The sequence below is a fragment of the Triturus cristatus genome, chromosome 3_1 (genome assembly GCF_964204655.1).
Source record: "Triturus cristatus chromosome 3_1, aTriCri1.1, whole genome shotgun sequence".
NCBI lineage: Eukaryota > Metazoa > Chordata > Amphibia > Caudata > Salamandridae > Triturus > Triturus cristatus.
In genome coordinates this window covers 625,035,831-625,054,843 of record NC_140583.1, presented here as the reverse complement: position 1 = coordinate 625,054,843, position 19,013 = coordinate 625,035,831, and the positions used below count along the sequence as shown (strand labels likewise).

The 19,013-nt window shown below is 47.2% G+C and overlaps 1 protein-coding gene across 1 annotated transcript in view; it reads left to right on the top strand.

The window, feature by feature from the left end:
• The window catches only part of IGDCC3 (immunoglobulin superfamily DCC subclass member 3), a 406,359-nt gene that overhangs the window by 336,339 nt on the left and 51,007 nt on the right, over nt 1–19,013 (top strand). The window lies entirely within an intron of this gene.

Here is a 19,013-nt window from a genome sequence, read left to right as displayed (position 1 = left end):
GCTGGCCTCTAAACTGCCATGCCCCAGGATACTGGGGACCTCTAGGTAGTTTCAATCCCCTGCCATATTATATATAAATCTAATGTGTTCCTTTCAGCTTGGCACTGGCCCTGGGCCTGGTTAGGCAGAGCCCAGGGTCAGTCAGAGTCAGTTACCGCCAGTTCCAGTCAGCAAAAAGTTGGGGGGTGCCCAGGGCACAGGATGACTTTGCAACATGGCTGTTTTGCTATCCCTCAATCTTTCATTAGGACTCAGTGCACCCTTGCTGTGACCGTGTTGCTTGGACTTCAAAGCAGTGGCCTAAGAAAGGGGAAAATTGAAGCAGAGGAGACAGCTCACCTTGGGCCTCAGAGAGATGGCAGTAAAATAGAGAGGGATGGGGCACAATGGTGACGTATGTGTTTAATGAAGGGCAGAGGAGATAGCTATCTTAAGTGAAGCATGTACAGAGGCACTGGGACCCAAGGGTGGGACAGGCTCACTGTATCACAATTACCACTGTCTTACTTTAGAGGAATGAGAGCCCATTTTCCTTGCATTAGGGCTGAGGGCACCTTTGCAGCAAAGAGGGGGCAACATGTGAATGAAAGATAGACCCTGTTTTAAGGTTTACATGATGACCAGGCATGGTCAAGAAGGGGTTATAAGGCAGAGGAGACAACGTGCTGGTCATTGCTACAGCTGTCATTGGTGTAGCAGGTGCAGCTGTATAAGGTTCCAGGAGTGTGAGGGTGCTCACAATGCCTCAAGTATGAAAAGTAGTACTTTCTGCTAAGTTTCTGTTTTTTAAGCATTTGCTCTGTTATAAGTCTCGCATTTAGTGTAGATTATGAGCTACAGAAAAAGGACCCCTGAAATGATTTCATAAGCCCCACCCTTGGAGCTCAGCTCTGCCCTTCCAACTTTCCCAGGCCTTGCAGAAAGTTTTGGAAGGGGGCCTGACTTCAAAACTTTTGCTTAGGAGGCCTCACAGCAAACATGTTTGAAGACCTCTGATCTAGACATAAATATATAAGCAGAGACACAAACTCAAATGCACAAGACACATAAAGATCAGATACATACACAAAAGGCATTTATGTTCACACATACAGTCTTTGAGTGTTACATTGACTTGCACATAAGCACCCAGAAGCACAGACTGAAAAACGCAAACAGGCATGCACAGGCATACACAAAGATATACACACTTAGACACATGCTGACTCACCAGCTCAAATACATAAGAAGTCAGAATATGTGTAGTTAATTATTAATGGTAGAGTTTCGAAAATTACGAACCATGTGTGCAATGTGTAGGAGAGTAGGATCTGCTTCTTATAGTTACCCCCACTTTTTGCTGATGTGACACTGTTTTCAACTTAGTCTGACTGGGATTCTGCTATCCAGGACCCCAGTCTAGCTGCTTTCTCCTATAAATTGATTGTATGTACTTTACTTTACTTACTTTTATGTACCTATAAGGGTACCCCAGATTGGATTCTGGGGTACCCTTATAAGTCCTTAGTATATGGTATACTATGTACCCCGGGCATAGGTACCACAGAGGCCTCCCAGGGGCTGCAGCATGTATTATGCAACCCCTGGGAGACAATTCAAAATGACACCACAGGTCTGCTACAGCAGCCTGTGTAACGTGGTGCACGCACCCCTTACTTAGATATAGGTTCACTATATCTATCCTATATCACTGCACATATAAACCTATCAGTCACCCCTTTGGCAGGCCTTATCAATCCTGAAGGCAGGGTGCTGAGTTTTATGTGAGAGGGTGCACCTGCATGAGCAGAGCCCCTCTGCAGCCTTCAGAACCTATATTCTGGGGTTGTTTGTGATGCAGCCAACCATATATACTTAAGTGCATTATAACCTCGCGGTAAATGCTAACTTTAAAATGTCTGCATGGAAACATGTCGTGTTTGGTGTCAAACACCTTGGAATCATAACTCCATGCCAGTAATTGGTGTGGAAGGTATGATTCCACTTTCCTAAAGGGACATATGCAACACACCGGTACACCCGGTACCAGCTTTCTCGACCTGGGCATCACAAAATGGATGCTGCAAGCCACAAACACGAGTCTGCCCTCCTGCTGCTGGACGAAACTCGAGCAGAGGAAGGCCTAACAATAGGTTTCCTGTCACAGGGAGACGTGACCACCTCCCAGACAGGCTTTAGTGTAGTGGGGCTGGGTGGGTGCACTCTGAGAGTGCTTTGATGTCTGCACTGGGGGCACATTTGGAGTCCCTGTGCATAGTCCAGCTCAAACCGGTTGCAGGAGCAATTTGCTCCTGCTCTGGCACGAAACTGGACAAAGGACATGGGTGTAGCCACCCCTCTGTCCTGACCCTCCCATAGGTGGGTCCCCAGAGTTTGTCCCACTCTTTCCTGGGGTATAAAGTAGGAACCCCTGACTACAGGACTTTAGATTTTACCTGGACTAAACTCTGCTAGAGAAACCAAGTACTTCAATGATCTGCACGACGCTGGATGACTGAAGAATCTCCCTTGGAGTAAAGGAGTTACTCCCCTGCAAGGCAGGCACCTGAAACGCATCTGACCGATTTGCATCTCCCGAGCTCCTGAGGACTCCGAAGATTTCTGCAAAATAGGAGGTGGGTTCCTGAGGTCTCTGAGGTTGATCTGTGCTCTCAGCAATTCTGAGGCCCGTATCCCTCGTGGGGACCGTGCAACCCGAACCCCTGTGCACCGCGTACATTTGCAGCAGCATATACTTTTTGGCGTTCCCTGAGGCTGTGCTTTGGGCTACTTGTAGTCCTGACCCCGAGCAGTGAATCCACTGAAGATTTCCGGCCTACACTCCACGAGTGTTCCGTGGGCTGGTATTTAGTGATTCAGCTCGAGGTCCCTTCGCAATCCCTGGTCCGTCGACCTGTGGGTCCCTGTGAAGGTAACTTTGACTTTCCGTGGGCTTTCCTGGTTGCCCCAGATGTGCCCTGACTCTCCATAGCTTGGAGCGTCTCCAGGACCTTGCTGGTCCTCACCGATGCATCTTTCCTCTGACCGCGTGGGTTACAGTTGCCAAGGCTTGTTGGTGTTCAATCCGGACACTGACCCTCCCAGCACTCGACATCCTTTGTGGGACAGTTCACCTCTGGACTTTGGTCGTCGTCATCGTCTCCTGGTCCCCGTGGCTGCAGAGACTCTTCCCACCTGAAACACCCGACATCGGTGGGCATTTGTCTATCGTGCCCCTGGTCACTCTGAAGTGACCCAGACTCTGTCCCCTCTGCTTTCAGGTTCTTCTCAGCTCCGATCCAGGCTTGGATCGCACCGGACACTTTTCATCTTCCCGGCAGCACCAGTTTTTCGCTTCAAGCCATTGAAAATGACAAAGGTTTCCGATGTCACTTGACCCCTATGCAGCCGGCTCCTCTAGGATAGGTAACACGGGTATCTCGGTACTCTCAAGGGTGCTGGCCTTAGAACCTTCTATGTTTAACTGGGTTTGCTTGAAGTCCTCTCCGAAGTGTCCTTAATCTTTAAAATTCCAACCGCAACTTTCCCGTAGAGTTGTACGGAGCTCGCATCTGTGTTCTCACACTGCACCCGTCCTCCATAGGTCCCCTGTGTCACTACCTAGGGTGGTTCCTTGGGGTCCCAGAGATTCTACGTGCTCTAGGCACTGAGTCTAGACAAGTCTTGGTTGTTATACCACTTTCTTAGTATATGGTTTGGAGCCCACTGTGTGTTGTGCTATTTACTGTTGTTCTAGTGATTTAATATTGTGGGCTTTGTTCTCTAATCTCATAAAGAGGTTAGTAGAGAGTGTTTAGTAATAAATACATATATTTTATATATTCCTTGTGTGGTTCTCCTTTCATTTCATCATTCAGGACACTATACACTGGTAAAACAAGCTGCTTTACATTCCTTCGAGACTTAGCCTGAAGGCTGCTCTCCATAGCTACCACTATGATAGCTTTCAATAAAGGTTGTCTTTAACCTAGTCATCAATAAGGGTTGTTTGGACTGGTACAAGGTGCACACTTTAATTAGTGGCCAGCATATACCAGGCCAACTTCTCACACAGTGTTTCCTATGCACATATTGTTTAGCTTTCCCACATTGTACCTGGACTATTAGTGGGTGGTCTTCGGGGGCTGAGTCAGATGTATCAGTGCAATGAGCATCCTCGAATTAAAATAAGGCCCTTTCATGTGGAACGAGACAGGAGTGTTGTATGCACCAGCAAAACAGGCCCCAGCTGCGTCGTACTGTCTAATGGATGGCAATGAACACTAATTAAATTTCCAGTAATTCTCTACTTCCATTAATTACTTTAATTTCATCCCTGGGACTTAGAGCTGGTTTAGCTGATTGGAAGCAGAGAGTCAGCTTCCTATGAGTCCTACTTTTTCCTTCTACGATGAAAAGTAACTGCTGGGTTGGGATGTTGTGGCAAAGATAATTGGGGTCAATGAGAACCATTCATCACCAAAACTTACACATTATTGACTTCCATCTGACATTGATGGCAATGAGTTACTGCACTCCTCCTTTCTACCCTTTAAGGCACAGAGACTTATAACTCCACAAACAGCAATTAAAGTAAGTGTTTATTGACATTCAGGTTCTCAGTCAGTAGGACTTCCTGTTCCAGAAAGCCAAGGAGCAGAAGTTAACAAGAAACCCTCAAGAACCTTGCACTGTACCCATTCAGAAAGTGGGATAGTTATGATACTTACGCCCTGATTTAGAATTTGGCAGATGGGTTACTCCGTCTCAAACGCGATGGATATCTTGTCCACCTTATTTCAAGTGCATTATATTCTGTTGTACTTTTAATACGGCAGATAGGACATCTGTCACCCCTCTGCCAAACACTAAATCAGGACCTAAATCTCTCTTCTAGAGGTCCGGGCTCTGCCAGCATATTTAAAAGCTTCTTCATTAACCTTCATCGGGCTCATCCTCGTCAGAAGCTGTATAATGAGGGTTAGTCCCCCTTTCCAGACAGTCAACTACTGTGGCTCTCTAAGCTTTTTTTGAAGGATCTATCACAACTCCTGCAATCTCTGGACCTATGAAGTCCTAACCCTGACCACTAATCATGCTGTCTAATACCCAAGCAAAGCATACCGTTGAGTGAACCAAGCATTGGTTGGCTGGACACGAAACTTTAGAGATTGTCACAAAAAATAGTAGGATTCTGAGTCATGAAAAGTACTAACAACTCATTTTGGCTTTACTATTTTTATTGCCCTTCTTTCTCACGGTTCAAGGAAATAAAACAGAAAAGGATAGACTGATCTCAACAAAAGATGGAGACCACCTTTGGAAAGAACAACATATCCAAATGATGTTGAAAAGAATCAGAAAAATGTTGTGGCAGATTCAACAGTATTGACACATTTCCTAAGGCTTTAAATGCAGAATCAGATGAAGGCACCTTACTAGAAAGGTAGCATGTGGGATTGAGCTCTGAAACCATTCAGCAAACTACAAACTAGAGATTCCACCTCACTCAAGTACATCAAAGCACATCTAAAAGGTAATATGTTAGCCCACTTACAATGGAACATCGAAGTGGAAAAATCCAATAAGACTTTTTGTGTAATAAAAAGAAAGGACCCTGAACAGGAAACAAAAACTAGTATGAGGCACAACAGCTATCAAAAATGGTCAATATTAGTATATGAAGTCAAAGTTACTAGCCGCCTATGTTGTTTCCCCGTTCTCTCCATGCACCCTTTAGATCAGAATTACAAGTCGTGTGCTAATTATCACGCCCTTTCAGTTTTCCCACGATAAATTCCAGGAGGTTAAACCTGCTGAAATGTATCATGGGAAAAGGCCCAGAAGAAAGGCAAAACATGCTGAATTCAGTGAGCTAAAAAACCATTCTGCATGTTGTGCTCAATTTTCTTTTTAAAAACTTTAAATAGGAGGTGGTAAGTGCCTCACCCTGGGTTAATGATATTTACTGCATGTCGTAAATACCCCACCCTATTTCGACAAACTTGTAACGAGGGCTTTTCACTTCTCAATTGGTAGCACGAGTTATGCCTCCACACCTACAATGTAGAATAAAACCTTCCCTTCCAGACTGATCCACTGAAGTGTGCATAGAGAGAACAAACTGCATGCTCTCTGCTCACCAGTGCAACGGCATATGGTGATATCAATTACCCTGGGAAGGTGGGATTTTCTGTTTAATAATGTCCCACCGTCTCTCTGTTCTGGAGAATTCTAGTGAAGTTTGGGGGTCACTTTAGACCAACCTGGACAGTTTCCCTGTCTCATTTCCTAGTCAACATTTTATGCTTGGGGGGCCAGCCCTGAAACTGAGCATTACAAAGATCGGGGCATTGGGTAGCAGTCCTGCCTAGAGACGGGCCGTTCTCCTAATGTGTGACTGGGTCCTATATTCTTGCATGGTGGCCAGATCAGCACTAGGGCACATTCTCGCCATTTCAAGATGCGTGTCTCATGAAAGCATGTCCTCTGAGGTGTTAGAAGCCCTGTTGGCCATTGTGCTGGCTGTTAAGCCAGGCCTTCATACCTCCTCTGCCTCATGAAAGTCGAGGCCATTCTGTACACTATAGCACCCCTTGGTAGCTCTAGATTTGCCAAAGAGGCCTGGCATGAGCTCTTGTTGCCTTATGTTACCCAGCTCCCCGGATCAATTAACCCACTGATTTGGACCCTTCACTGGCTCAGCCCATATATTTGCACATGGAGAGATTTCCAGTTGACAGCTCTGCTTCCTGTTGCTCTTTGGCCTTTCTGACATCACAGCATCCCTCCACTCAGGAGCCGGATGCTCTCTGTGGTGTGCCCAGGGCCTATTGGCACTAGTGTCTGTTTATCCGCATGGATTTGCAGGAAGTTGACCACCTTCAAGTTGGATAAGTAGGTTTTGTGAGCTCTATAACGAGAGGTTTGTCAATGCGTCAAGTGATCTTTCAGAAGAAGGAGCTGTGTTGTGTCTTGTCCAATGATAGGCCTGGGCTCTACGCTTGTGCTGCTGCCAGGCACCCGAGCTATGCCTAGGGATGGCTGCTGGCCAGGACACTCTCCAGCCATGGTGGTCGGTAACCAGTCATCCTTCACATGCAGCCTGCTTAGCCAGTGTTGGCTCACCCGACCTTGCTTTTCTCACAATGCTGCTGATCTAGACGGAGACTGCTAGAGCGCTCCTTCCACCCATCAGAGCTGGACGGTCTCTGCTTGCATTTTGTAAGAGGGTGATCCATTGTTTCAGGTGTGATTCCCTCTTTCTGCCCTCAGATCACTGAATCTTTTCCGTTGTGAGTGGTTGTCAGACTGCTGCTAAAGTGAGGAGGGTGCTGCGGGCTTCACGGGCTTCTCTCGCTGGAGGGGAGGGGCTCGCGTGGCCCTAACCTTTGAACTCCGAGAGATCCATCATCCTGATGGAGTGTGAAGCGGGAGGCTGCTCCAGGGGATGGTCTCCGGTTGAATGTCTCCACACTCTGCAGTGCCTTCCGCCGTGTGCGTGATTCTTGAGAAGCATGGCCTGGATTGCAATGAGGGGATTTCCCCTTCCTTATTCACTGCTGGGGTTGGTTCTCAGGGGGAGGCCGTATTTCTGTACATTGGCGGATGTTTACTCGCATATCGAGTGCAGGGATATCGGGTTTCCTTTATCGCATAGCCAAAATATGAAGCGCCGGCCGAAATATAGGAAGGTAAGTGCTTACAAGGAAGAATAGATTTACCATTCGTAACGCCATATCTACTGACTGTGAAGGTGCATGCACATGCACGCACACCCCCATACATACATGCACACATATATACACGAGGTACATATATGTGGACTTATGCATAAAACATCTCTACATACCTTACCTTTCGATATATTGTGCCTCAATATTTTGTCTATAAGATAAAGATATAACAATATTCCCTTCTCAATAGCTCTGTACATAGGTAGACTTGTCAGAAGTAAATTGCTGAGAATTTCCAGGCGGACAGGGCCTCTTAATGGTCTGTGGGACAGGGTCACAGTAAGTCACATGTTATGTTTGCAGATCTATTATTGTGGGGGAATTCAGCTTAAGCAGGACTACAAAGAGTCAGCCTTGGAATCTATGAAGCTGTGTAGATGCAAAAAAAACCCTGAATTGACCATTATTTCCTTTGTCTCTATCATCAGTCTGGTTTGTCGCACACTGACGGTCCCCTGAAGGTGGTGGATGGCGCCATTAGGATGCTGGATTTGGGGCTACCTCTCTGCTCATTCTTCTCAATTGTTTGGTGGTCTTTGAATCTGTAGACTACTGGGCACTGTTAACCACATTCCCCTTTCTCATGGGGATTGGTGGTCATGTCCATGAGTGGTTCTCATCGTTTGTACGAGGACAGATTCAATCAACCATAAAGATTTTCTATGTGGAACTATATCAGGACTACTCTGCCCGGCTCAGCCGAGAACAAACTCAAAATCAGTGTGGCACCCTCCCATAAAAAGCAACTGGGGATACTGCTACTCTCGTCAGCATATCCGGAGCTAGTGAGGGGCGCCACCGTGTGCTTCTAACCACTGAATCCCGCCGACTGCATGAAGCAGAGGCGGTATGGAGGCTTGACTTAGCAGCCAGCTCAATTGCCAGTTATCTTCCAAAGGCTTCGATGGGCATATTCTAATAAACATTACATCTGGCAATGAACAGCATGTGCTCCAGGGCAGCTCTAGCCACCATCCAAGAAAATAGGACCCAGCATGTATCAGGGGATGCTCCCGCGTCTGGGCAGGACTTCTAACTGACCTCCTGGTTTTAGGAACAATCAGATACAGGTTTGAGCTCCGGGTGAGTTTCCCTCCTTATGCCTCGCAGAGAGCTTTAGGGTGCTAGCCTGGCTCCCTTGTTTAACATCTATGTAGAGCTGCTGGTGGATGCCATGGCGTGTATGTCTCCGCCCGTATGCTGATGAATGACACCCAGTTCTATCTCTTTGTGTGACCACAATCGCACCAAGAGACTCTCATACAGATGCATCCCGCCTTTGAGACAGTCTTCGTGCATTTGAGAATTGGATGCCTCTTACTTTTTGAGCAGTGTCTTGAAACTGAACAACTTCTGATCATTTTCTGTACCCCAGTTCAAAATATGTTTTCCTCACAGCAAAACTTCCGTCCCAATTATGCCTACCATGAATCCCTTTGGCTTTATTCTTCATTCGGACCCTAATTTCAAAACTCATATTGATAACATTTTCAAGTTCTGCCTCAGTTGGAAAACACTCTTCAAAGAAGTTAAATCATGTATCACTCCTATGGACTCCTGAATCCCCATCCAGGGTTGATCCTTGCCCAGAGCCAATGGTGACCGCGCTCTGCTGATTCACTTCCTTCTTTTCCCGAACACATTAAATCGAATCTTCTGCGGCCTATTTGATGACTGGTGCTTGTAAATTTGATTGAAACGCTCCCATGTTAACTAAAATACATTGGTTGCATCTTCGTCACCACTGATCTCTGATGAGACTAGGATCGTGCAGCACAGAGATATCCTCTGGTTTGAAATTCCACACTTACATTTAAAATCTGATTGATGCCCGCTCCCTTTCCCTTGCTTTTTCCAACAGTCTTCTTTCTACATTCCCAGTAGCCGTTTTCTCCCTCAGTGCATATTCTCAGCTTTGTGTTTGACTCCTCTCTTAACTTTCTTTAAACAAATCTCGTCTGTCTGTAATCTATAGGATACAAAAAACAAATCTTTTTTTTCTTTCTACTCTATGAAAAAAATGCATCAAAGTTAAGTTCTTTCAAACAACATCACTGGTTGCTTTTCATGTTAGGTTCAAGTTCATTTGTTTTGTCTTTAAATGTGTGCATCTTTGTCCCTGCCAAAAACATATTCTCTTTTTTTCAATATGCATCCCCTCTTGAGCTCCTGGCTCTGCTGCTGTGTCTTTTATCGTACCCCTGGACTCCTTTGGCAAAATTCACCCTGAAATGGGTGGTGCTGGCTCTATGGGCTAGCCTGGCGATGAGGAGGAGGAGGGGTGTCTAACGGCAATGGCTTGCTGTGGGGGAGGGATTGAAGCCCACAGAGGTGGGCTTCTGCTGGATGAAGCCGGGGTGGCAGTGGTGTGCCGGGTGTCGCTGAAGGTGTGTTCGCACTGAAGATAGATTGTCTGGAGAACTCTTTTTTTGCCTGGACCTCTAGCCGTTTCTTGCAGTTTCTTTCCCACTGAACCACAGTGTCGCGTGTTTTTGTCTCACGCAACGCTAAATTTGGTGAGCTATTGCCTTGGAAGTGGTGGAAGTGAATCGGGTTATAGTGGCTACTTTGTGCTTGATCTCACCGTCACTCAGGGCCGGCTTTAGGGCCGTGCGACTGGTGCCATTGCACCGGGTGCTGACCTCTGGGGGCGCCATGTTTACAATTATGTTATACTTTTAAAAGCACCTGCTGCCTCGTTCCGTGTGTCCAGCAGTTTTCATCCAATAAAAATGCCTACATAACTCCGGTGATGAACGTTCTTCCTGAAGTGAGATCCGAGTTTTGTATAGTGGAAGTTTTGACATAACCAAAAGTAGCTCAGTGGGATAATATGCCTGATGCAAAGTACATGTACCGAGCAGATCACAAAGTGCATAGAATCTCAAGAGGTCAGTGCTTTTGTCAGATCGCTCCTTTTGTTCCTTGCAGTGTATCAGTTAAATAGGCTAATTTCTGTAAAAAAGAAAAAAATCAATTCTTAAATGTAACCCCTAACTATGGTGTTATGTTTAAAATTCTGAGTTTGTGCTTCTTCACACCAAGCACGATTAAACTATACTGTCTACCAGTATGAATGACGTGACTCCTGCACCTTGTATTCCTCTGTGTTATGTAATTTTCCTATACATGGATTACACATGTGTGATTGATTATCTCTGTGTAATGTGTCTATGATTTAAGGTGCTCTGACACCCTACAGTGGTGCTATAAACCTAAATAAATTCATCTCAGCGAGTGAGTGGTTATGGAGACACGAGTGGCACTGTTGAAGGGTTAACCCCTTCAGTGCCACGCCTTTTCCCCCTCCTGTGCCGGGCGTTACATTAGCGGGCGGGGTTCATGACGAGATAGTCTCGTCATGGGCACAGCGCAACCGTGCTCCATGACGAGACTATCTCGTCATGGGCACAGAAGAGGTTAAGGAATCTGCAGCAAAGATGGTCATTGGGGGGGACGCCAACAAACATTGTTGCACAGGGCTCCACCAGCACTAAAGCCGGCCCTGCCGTCACTCTTTGTCCCTCTTGGCCATTGAGACTGTGCGCGCTCTCCCAGCTTACATGAGGTGTTTGAAACCTGCCCACATCCAAACATTTGCTGAAAGCTCCTCTGCTCCAAATATCTAACCATCCTTTGCCACGGGCCTGATTTGGATCTTGGCGGACGGGTTACTCCTTCACAACGGTGACTGATATCCCCTCCACCGAAATATAAATCTCATTATATCCTATATTTTCGGAGACAGGAGATCTGTCACCGTTGTGGCAGAGTAACTCTTCCGCCAAGATCTAAATCAGGCCCCAGGTAACCAAGCGTTTAATCGCGGTTTCATTATTTCTTCGATATATTCATCGATTCTTCTCTCGTGTGTAGCGCTTGGATAAAGCAATATAACAAATACAACTACAGTAAAGGTGCAGTCTCTTAAGATAGGATCGCCCCTAAAAAACTTTTTCAAATTGATATTCTAATATGTTTACCTTATCATTTGGGGCTACTTGGAGCTGCATCTCTTCTGCTTTCTTTGTTCACCAGTCTGTTCGCCCTGAATATTATCTATTGTTTGTCTGTGCTTGACCTCACAATTTTTTTATTTCTATTGTGCCATTTTATGTTTCTTTTATCAATTAAGCTAGTATTTTTTCTAGTTTTCTATTTTATTTCTATTTTTCATAACTGTACAACAGCCACCGATCCTTCTGGAGCAGTGCAAAGAATTTTATGGGGTTTTTTTCTACGAAAAAAAATATACTTTTGTAGAGATACATGAATAAATAAATATATACATACACATACATGATGTGGCTACTAATGTACAAGCCTTTATTCCAGCACAGGGTGCTTTCGAAGAATCCATAGCACACAGTCACGTTTGAGGGCCTCTGGCCAATGTTGTCACCCACTCTGCTTCTAGCTCTGGACTTCCAGTCTGTTGCACTCTGTTAGTTGTAGTTTTGCTTTGCTTCTGTTGAATCAGCTGGACTGACACTCGTGGAAACAAGAATTGGCAAAGCCAGTAGGTCCCGCTTCTGAGAGCTATTGGCTTTGGCAATGATTTTTAGCTATGTTGTACAGCAGCGGGGCAAGCGCTAATGCTCCACTATGACGTGGCCAGCGCTAATGCGCTTTTTTATGTGAAAGAAAAAAATTGGTAATTTGGTTAGGGAACAAGGCAATGCGGAGGGAGAGAGGGCAGGAAAAAAGGACACCAGTGGAGGGAGAGGACATTCGAGGAACAATGAGGACAATGGAGGATGGTTGGGAGAGGCTGGTGAAGCGCGTGGGCAATGGAGGAGCTGTGGCAGCATGCTAACAAGGGAGGGTGGGCGGGAGGGGCTGGGACAGCACATGGACACAGAGGGCGGAAAAGGATGGCGAAGCAAGTTGACAACAGAAGACTGAAGGGGATGGAGAAACAAGCTGGCAACAGAGGGCAGTGGGATGGAGAAACAAGCTGGCAACAGAGGGCAGTGGGATGGGGAAACAAGCTGACAACAGAGGGTGGGCGGGGGTGGAGAAGGAAGCTGACAACAGAGGGCGTTGGGATGGGGAAACAAGCTTACAACAGAGGGCAGTGGGATGGGGAAACAAGCTGACAACAGAGGGTGGGCGGGGGTGGCGAAGCAAGCTGACAACAGAGGGCAGTGGGATGGGGAAACAAGCTGACAACAGAGGGTGGTGGTATGGGGAAACAGGGTGGCAAAAGAGGCCAGTGGGATGGGGAAACAATCTGACAACAGAGGGCAGTGGGATGGGGAAACAAGCTGACAACAGAGGGTGGGCGGGGGTGGAGAAGCAAGCTGACAACAGAGGGCAGTGGGATGGGGAAACAAGCTGACAACAGAGGGTGGTGGGATGGAGAAACGAACTGGCAACAGAGGACGGTGGGATGGGGAAACAAGCTGACAACAGAGGGCAGTGGTATGGGGAAACAGGGTGGCAAAAGAGGCCAGTGGGATGGGGAAACAATCTGACAACAGAGGGCAGTGGGATGGGGAAACAAGCTGACAACAGAGGGCAGAGGGATGGGGAAACAAGCTGACAACAGAGGGTGGGCGGGGGTGGAGAAGCAAGCTGACAACAGAGGGCAGTGGGATGGGGAAACAAGCTGACAACAGAGGGTGGTGGGATGGAGAAACAAACTGGCAACAGAGGGCGGTGGGATGGGGAAACAAGCTGACAACAGAGGGCAGTGGTATGGGGAAACAAGGTGGCAAAAGAAGCCAGTGGGATGGGGAAACAATCTGACAAAAGAGGCCAGTGGGATGGGTAAACAATCTGACAACAGAGGGCAGTGGGATGGGGAAACAAGCTGACAACAGAGGGCAGTGGGATGGGGAAACAAGCTGACAACAGAGGGTGGGCGGGGTGGAGAAGCAAGCTGACAATGCAGAGTGGGTGTAGGGATGGAGCAGCAAGCTGGCAACAGAGGGGCCGGGGCAGCACGCTGACAACAGGGTGAGTGGAAGGAGCTGGGGAAGCAAGCTGACTATTAAGGGTGGACGGAAGGGGTTGGGGTAGCAAGCTGACAATGGAGAATGGTAAGGGACTGGAAGAGCAATCTGACAGTGGAGGGTGTCGGAGGGTCTGGGGCAAGAAACTAACAACAGAGGGTGGGTAGGAGGGGCTGGGAAAGCAAGTGGACAATTGAAGGTGGACAGGAGGGGCACATAGACAACAGAGGGCAGCTGTGAGAGGATGGGAAGTAAGTGGAGTGTTGGAGGGGCTGGGGAAGTAAGCTGACAATGGCAAGCTGACAATGGTGGACAGGAGGGACTGGTGCAGCAAGCTGACAGTGGAGGGTGAGCAGGAGGGGCTGCTGAAGCACACGGACAACAGAAGGCAGCTGTGAGGGGATGGGGAAGCAAGCCAACAACAGAGAAAGGGCGGAAGGGGATGGGTCAGGAAACTGACAACAGAGGACAGGAAGAGGGGATGCGGAAGAAAGCTGACAATGGGGGATGGGTGGGAGGGACTGGGGCAGCAAGCAAACAACAGAGGGTGGATGGAAAGGGCTGGGGAAGCAAGCTGACAGCAGAGGTTGGGCGGAAGGGGCTAAGGAAGCACACAGACAATGGAGGGAGGCTGGAAGGGGATAGAGAAGCACACAGACAACAGAGGGCATCAGGGAGGGGCTGGAGAAACAAACTGACAACAGAGAGCAGCTGGGTGGGAGTGGGGACACAAGCTGACAATAAAGGGCAGGTAGGGGGATGGGGCAGCAAGCTGACAATGGCAGATGGGTGGGAGGGGTTGGGTAAGCAAGTTGATAGTGGAGGGTGGCCTGGAGAGGCTGGGAAGCACACAGACAATGGAGGGCTGGAGGATATGGGGAAGCACATGAACAAAAGAGGGCGGGAGGAGCTGCACGAGCAAACAGACAGTAGAAAGTGGGCAGGGCTGGGGAAGTAAACGGACAAGAAGTTTTCGGAAAACAAGAGGGGAAAGGGAAGGTGGTCAGGGAGGAAGCAATAATGGCAACTGATGGAAAGAGAGAAAGAGGAACATGGAGGGGAGAAGTACATGAGGGAGTCAGATGAAAGGCAAACACACTCTCTCGTAGAGTGCTTAAGGGAAATGAAAAAAGTAGCCACAGAAAAATGAGCAGTGGAAGAATACAAGTAATGTGTCCATACTCCATGTGAGGGACAAACACAATTAGAGGAAGGAAAGCCCTCAGAAGCAGATAAATAAGAAGCCAGCAAACGAGAGTAAAAATGAAGCAAATCAATGATAAGCAATGGGTGGTCTCTGAGCCCACTGTTAAATAACGATATGTCTCACAACAGACAGCGCTTGTCCAGTCTTCGGCGAAGCCAAAAAACATTTGTAACACAAGCACTTAGTGCCAGAAATGCCTCTACGAAATCCAGCCAGATGGCAACCCTGGTGGAAATTAAGGTCATAGTAGTGGCGTGAATGGCCCTTGTGAAAGCCAGAATTTAGAAAGAGGGTTTCAGATTTTTCCAGAATGTTGTATGACAAGTGAGGGTGTGAAGTATGTTACTATTTGCCATATTGTACCAGCCCATACCCTGCATCTCTTCCACAGCAGAGATTCACTCGTAGCCAATACCTTGCCGCTATCACCATCCCCACCTCCCCAGTTACGTAGTTCCGTCCCCAGTTATTCATTCTCACATGCAGGGCAAATAACTCCCTTAACTCATTGAGCAATATCCTAGTCCATGATACGTGGACTCGCGACTAAATATACAAGTCTCTCAACATCGTTGGATGCTCATATTTTACTCAAATGATGCAGTCCACTCTGTCACTACGCTTACAACTTCTTCTCATCCCCAATGCTGTATGTTTTTTTCAAAAAGCCAATAAAAAAATGTTTTACAAAAATAGTGAGGGTGTGGAAAAATACATAGAAATCAATTTACGCATAAGAACATGCACGCACATACCGATATATAAATTTACATAAACATACACACGTCTTTATTTTATGATAACTCACCTGCGCTTGGCCCTCATGTCATTTGATAAGGTTTCTTTTGTCAAGAGGAGGTTCACAGCTGAGGCCAGGGCAGACTATATGTGTCTTTGGACAAAACATAAGCATGGTTTTATGTTTTTAAAACAGCAGTAGACCGTGTAACAGTACTTGACAAATATGCTGCTGTTTGTGAATGGCTATCATGTTTTCTCCAACCCACCAGCTGATTGTACAGCAACCCATTGATCTGTTCTCTCCTAGTATGTTTAGTTATAGAAAGCACAGTGCTGGTCAGTGATTGATTGGTGGACTCTGAGAGACCACCGTCTCCCTCTTTCCCAGTTGTGGATATTTTACATTTCGGTTTGGGCCTGAGTGGTATTCAGATCTTTGATCTGACCTTAAGCCATTTCCAAAATACAGACAATAAGCCTTCAGACACTTGTAGCCCTGGGTATGTAACCGCAGATGACCAGCTACAGCGGTGATGGTGAAGCCGGCCGCGGCCCGTGTAGGTAAGAGCTGTGGGGCGGTGGGGACGGGGGGATGTCGACAGAAGGCGACGAGGGAAAATTATTTATTTTATTTAATTTTCACTCGTGGTCGTATGTCAAATCCCTGTCCCAATCCAGCCCCACCGCTCTTACCTGCACGGGCCGCGGCTAGGGGAAGCCTAGGTCAGCAGGTGATTATCTAAACATCTAATGCCGCAACCATGGCGTGAACAGGTGCCCATCTACAGGTCTAGGGGTGTAAACATGACCTCGCTGGGTGGATTGCCTCGAGCTCCAGCACTGTAACCATGGCGTGGCCAGGTGATCACCTACATGGGTAGTTCGGAAAGGATGACCTTCTCAGTTGATTGGCTGCTGCTCTAAAGCAGTAGCAAAAACAACAGTTGATGGACAGAATGCAGAACAATGTCATACATTCACCCCAGTACAGAGATCTGGATTCAAGCTAGCCTGGCTGATAATGGCTGTTAACCCAAAACCGGTCCTAGGATGCTTGTTTCCGGTCCAGGGAAGACATGGCTTGACAGTTCGGGCTGGACTGTTCCCATGAGGCACAGGGTCAAGACTGATTTGCATATGGCTGGGGCTGAACTGGGGTGGCAAAGTGAGCTAAAGAATGATGATGGATTCAACCCAGATCTGTGACTGGGGGTGAGTGTCTGAAAAGTGTCAGCGCTCCGTCCATCATCTCCTTGTGTTTGCTCTAAAGCAGTAAGCATGGCCTCATCAGTTGCCTTCCTAAAGCTGTAGTGCTGTGACTGCGGTCTTGTCAGTTGATTACCTACATCCCTAGAATTGTGAAGGGATTGCCTACAACTCTGGGGCTCTGTGGCAGAGGCCGCTCTAGTGCTGTAACCTGGGCCAGGTGAGTTGATTGCTTGCAGCTGCAGGGCTGTAATTCTTGGCAGCGACCCCGCTCCAGTTAATTGTCTAATCTGCGCTAATTCTGAAACATCTTTTGAGCTCTGTTAGAGTGAAGAATTTACGGCTTTGCCTAAAGCCGATCAAAGCAATCCTTCCTCAGGAGACAAAGCGGTTCTCTCTGAAGAGCGCCTACACAAGAGGAGGCTTCACTCGCGCTGCTATCAGTGGCACTGAACGTCATACATGAACGAATTCTCGACGTCTTCGACTTCAGGGCTCGGGTAGCACTACTCATAAAAATGCTAATGAGGTGTGCGTGCGCGCACTCGTGTGCAGCGTTTTTGCGAGCTCGCACCCGTGCTCGTGGTGTACATGTATTTGCGTCTGATGCACTGAAATTCATCAACGAGCAATAAACGTGATTGCGTTGGCCAGCACATCTTGTCACCATTACAATATACTGAGTACTTTTCCTTCTGCGCAGGCGCTGTCAGGCGACAATACTGTGGCTGCAGGAAAGCATTAGATCACAGGTGTAGGCCGAGGACATTTTTACTCTACTTCTCGAATTTCTTTCTTTATTTTTTTATTTTACTTTTTACCGATTTCAGTCGGTGTTGGTTGCATGCCGCACTCATCGTCTCAAACAGCGGCAGAAAAACTTGGGGGTATATTTACAAAAGAAGTGCGCAGCACAGTGCTGCAAGCAATTTAACTGCGCTGCGTCATTTAAAAAAAACACAGGGATGCGCCTTATTTACAAGAATACAGCGCATCACTGTGTTTTCCCTTGCGCTGGCGTTAAAAAATGCTGCCTTGCACCAACACAGAAACCATTGCGCGATGGTGCAAAGGTGCCTGCGTTGCAGCAAATCATCCCTGCAAAGCAGGCACCCTTGCACGTGGGTGTCCGTGTTGCAGGGATGATTGTTAATGACTTGCAAGGGACACCTTCCTGCACATAAACGATCTTTAAAGGCAATTTGCTCCTTCTATGCGTGCTGCACACACAGAAAGAGCAAAAACGAGGAGAAATAAAAGTATTTCTCTTTGTTGTGCCAATCTAACGCCTGCTATTCATTGGCGTTAGTTTTTGGCACTGTCTCAGATTTACACATACGTGTAAATCTGGTGCAGCATCAAAAAAAGCAATAGGTGTTGCGGTGGAACGCCCACAGCAACACCCATTGCATGCCTCTTTCACGCAGGTACCTGAGTGAAAGGGTACGATATTTACAGAGCGGCGCTAAGCAACGCAAAGGGGCTTAACGCCACTTTGTAACTATGGAGCAGGGCATTGTGCCACTGGAGCGTCACTTTCAATGATGCTCCGGTGCTGCTATGCCCTTGTAAATTTGACCTCTGGTTTCACTTTTCCTTCTGATCTACACAGTGGCGTAGCTAGACCTTTTGTCACCCGTGGTGGTCTCTGTGTTTGCCGCCTGCAGCGCCTGCATATAAGAGCAGGGGGTGGGGGAGAGGCCGCATCCACAAAAGCACATGCCGTCCGGGGCGGACAGCCCCCTCCCCCTGTTACACCACTGGATCTATAGCATTTTACGTCATTAAGTAGTGGTCAACAAGTGTTTTGCACGTTAAGCACTTCATCATGGCCTCATAATAAAAGTGTACTGACTCCCTAGCAAATGTTCTAATTATGATATGTGTTTGGGGCAAAGACATAATATATGTCCTTCAGACCCCAGTAGGGCTGAGGATCCTCATCCATTTGGGGACTCTGTAAGGCGACCAGTCTAAGTGAAATTTTAGGAGCCTGACCAACTTTTACTGTGGGGCCCCATCTTGTTGCTGTATATTTCGATATGTAGGGGATGGGACTAAACCTTTCTTCTTTGGAACAAGATTGGTTACGCTTGCATTTAATTAATAATCTATGTGATCACCTAATAATATCTGCCCAGACATGAGACACGCTCGATAGACTACACATTTCTATGGAATTACTTC